General features: G+C 44.8%; 1 pseudogene; it reads left to right on the forward strand.

Moving 5' to 3' along the window:
- The first annotated feature begins 2708 nt into the window (after nt 1-2708).
- On the forward strand, nt 2709-3588 carry LOC100479604 (annotated as a pseudogene).
- The last annotated feature ends 266 nt before the right edge of the window (nt 3589-3854 follow it).

Below are 3854 nucleotides of genomic sequence, written 5' to 3' on the forward strand. Positions count from 1 at the left end.
AAAAAGGAAACAGTGTTGCTTCTATTTATTTTTGTATATTCAGGATAATACTTGATAGAACATTTAGTAACCTTGGTGCATTTGAACTGTGAATTTTGGGTTTCATTAAACTTGCCCATTTATGAACCAATTTTCCAATTTTCTTTTGCTCTGTGGTTTCAGTGGTGTCATTCATAACCATATTGTATCATTTCTGGAATGAATTTCTGCCACAGATACCATGTAGGGCAATGTCCTTGCAAGACAGACCGTGTTCTACCAATGCAAAGGCTGAATTATCAGGCTTGAGAGCCAACCTAAGGCAATGACCAAACATTCTGCAGAAACTTAGACTTACTCAGCTCTTGAAGGCAATTGTCAGCACTTGAATTCACCAGAGATGTGACCTGTTTTGATGAATAGTCAGCAAGTGGATATTGATTCCTGCTGAAATGCCTATCACCTGGGCTGACATTTAATGTCTTTTGAAGGGATTCTCCGAAAAGGGGAATAAAAGAAAGAAAAAAAAGCCAAACTTGCTTTATCATTCTTTGAAAATATTGATCACCTTGAAAGAAAAATGGTTTAAAAAGAAATGGAAATAAAATCTTAGTGCAAAAAATAAGTGTCATCCCTTCCTAAACAGGTTGTGGGCGCCCAGAAGTTGGAAGGACCTCCAGTGACAAAGCCTGGGGCAGAAGTAGTCTGGATTCCTGTGTCTTATTCAGGACGTACTTCTCTTATTGGGGAGTTTGTGTGGAGGACTGTGATCGGTCATGGGAATTATGATCAGAATATTGAAATGTACCCCGCAGGGACAATTTGTCTGCTGTTCTTATTTATATTCCTGACCTTGTAAGGCAGGAATGGAAATTTGAAAAGGATATCTAATTCAGAGTATAAATGTATGGTTCTTAGCTAAATACAAAGCTCTGGAGTGTGAAGGAGGCGAGACTTGCAGAATGGCAGAGTAAGATACTGGATGAACCCTCTCTCCAGCAATTTAACTGGTAAAAATTATAAATAAAACAATCATTTAAAGTCTCTGGAAACTGAATGAATGGAAAAGCATTCATTTAGAAAATGTACTAAATCTCCGAGCAGCAAAACCTGTGGCCATTGAACCTTGCACAAACTGCTTCCTAACCCCCACTCCTAGCTCTCCCTTATGGAACCTCTAGCCCAGGTGCTCTTCCCTGGGCAGATGCCACTAAGAAGAGAAGCTCCCTCCCTCTGCTGAGCTCCTAGTCAGGGGCCAGTGTTTCCTTTCTCACCTTCATCCCGGCCCCATGTTGCAGAAGTTCTATTCACGCAAATGCGCTCGAGAGAAACAGATTTCTCTTTTTTCACCCAGTGGCTACTTGTGCAGCAGAAGCTCACCCCAAATGCAGTAGGCTGAAAATACCACCACCTCTCTTGTCCATGGCCTTGTCTACCTTGTAGGGCAGAAGTTCCATGTCAGGAGGGACAAGTCAAAAAGTCAAGGGGCAGCCATCCTGCCCTTCTCCTTGTGACCACCTATAGACCAGGGTGCTGCTCTTGGAAAAGCAGGGTCTTACCCCCAGCAGTAGAGAGTGGTGTGAAGATTCTGCCCAGGAGGAAAGGCAGGCCATGAGAACAACGAGCCGCAGCTCTGGTTGGGGCAATCTGCTTTATTTGGAACCCAGAGTGGAAAATTCTATGCCTACGGGTGGTTTTAAAAACAATGTAAAATTTGTTGAGGCCCGCCTAGAAAGAGTAACCAGAGAAAAAGAATCAGAGAAACAGACAGCTGAGAACAGCCGTCTTAGCATCGTGGACGGTTCTTGGGGTTGGCAAGGCTGTGCCCACGCACTGGACTGCGCCCACTCTGTAGCAACCACTCAGAGCAGGCGTGGCCGCCTGTAAGCGTTTCCCCGCCGCACAAGGCCCATCAACAGAGGGCGGAACCTCGCTGCCGTACAGGATTAAACACAAACCTACCAAACACAGGTTGAACGATAAACTACTTTTACCTAGGGACTACTAGCAAGCTAGGTATAGAAATAAAATCACACTATCCCTGGTAGTCTGGGAAACAATGGGTACCCCAAGCTACTGCCTCTTGGGAGAGTTCCAAGTGGAGATCTCTAAGCTACTAGTCCCTGAAGGAAGCTGTGACGACAGAACATAAACTCCTAGACGTGAATGTTAGCAGCCTCCAAGCCGGTAAGTAGCTTATGCCAACCCAGGGCTGACTTTTACAGAGCCAGACCAGGAGATAAAAACAATGGAAAGAAATCTGAGTAGGAACCCTAGAGCCTGAATGCTGAAAAGGAATTAAAATTTGCAGAAGCAGTTCAACAAAGACATTAAGCAAATAAATGACCCCACAAACGAATACAGGAATGACCCCCAGGGAGTTCTCAGCATACAGATTTGCTGCAATATACCTAAATATTTAACTTTTTTAAAAAACCTGAGATCTGCAGAGAAGCAACAAAGTGTGATCCCTACATGGAAAAATCGTAGGCAATAAGAACCGCTTTTGAAGGGGCCAATGTGGTGAGATAGCCGACTTAGCAGACAGACTTCACAGCAGCTCTTATAAATGTGTTTGAAGATTAAAAAACATAATGCTTCAGGAATTAAGAGTATGATACAATGTCTCATCAGAGTGTAAATGAAGAGATAAAAATTATTTTTAAACATCTGGAGTGAGGTCACCATGCCTGTGGCCACCATTACAGAGAGCCGAGCTCCAGGACTGGATGGAGGGGACGAGGGCAGCGGCTGGGGGCCGGTCCTGCAGGGAGCAGCCACCAGCAACCGCACAGGCTAAAGAAATCCTGATGAAGAATCTGAGGTACAAGACGTTTGAAGTCCAGTCCCGGTCTGTGGAGATGCGCAGGGACGATTTCATGATCTCACTGTTTAGAATTGGTGGCAAGTCACCAGACACAAACGACTTAATTTGTGGGAGAGTATGTTGACGGAGGATATTACTCAGTTGAAATAGTTTACTCTGCTTGCGGCTCCTAAGGTTTGTTACTGTGAATGAGCTACCATTCTTTGAGGACATCATGAGAGCAGACAGATCCCATGAGAATAAGGTTTCTGTGAAGACTGTTGAAGGAAATAGGGAAATGCAAATGTTTGGAAGCATTTTAAAGATCTTTCTGACTCTCTTCCTCTGACTGCCTTGGTGGGTGGGCAGATACTCTGTCTACACGGTGGCCTCTCACCGTCCGCTGCCACATTGGGTCACATTAGAGCGCTGGAGAGCCTGCAAGTTCCTCCTGAGGGTCCCACGTGTGACCCGCTGTGTCAGATCCAGATGATCTGGGTGGTTGGGGTGTATCTCCTGGAAGCTGGTTATACCTCTGGGCAGGACATTTCCGAAACATTTAATCATGCCAGTGGCCTCACACTGGTGTCCCAAGCTCCCCAGCTGGTGATGGACGGATGTAACTGGTGCGATGACCGGAATGTAGTAATGATTTTCACTGCTCCTAACTATTGTTACCACTGTGGTATTCACGCCGCAGTCATGAACTTGCTGATACTCTACAGTGCTCTCTTGCAGTGTGACCCAGCACCCGCAGAGGCGAGCCACATGTTATTCATAGTACCCAGGACCATTTCCTGTAATGAAATTCTAAATCTGTACAGTGTTACCATGAACCATATATCGACCTAACGGAAATGGGAAGAGTAACTCCAAAGTGTCAGAGAATAGTTAACATTCAAAACACTTGTTTTCACAGGCTCCAAAGGATGTGCCATATAAAAATACAAAGCTTCTTGTCATCAACAGCCCAGATCGCTTCAGAATCAATCAGTTCGTTGCACAATGAAGCGAGATTGTTGGTGAAGAAACCAGTTTCTGGCAAAGTGTTATTTGTAGTGGCTTTTGC

Source organism: Ailuropoda melanoleuca, chromosome 1 (genome assembly GCF_002007445.2).
Source record: "Ailuropoda melanoleuca isolate Jingjing chromosome 1, ASM200744v2, whole genome shotgun sequence".
NCBI classification, from domain to species: Eukaryota; Metazoa; Chordata; class Mammalia; order Carnivora; family Ursidae; genus Ailuropoda; species Ailuropoda melanoleuca.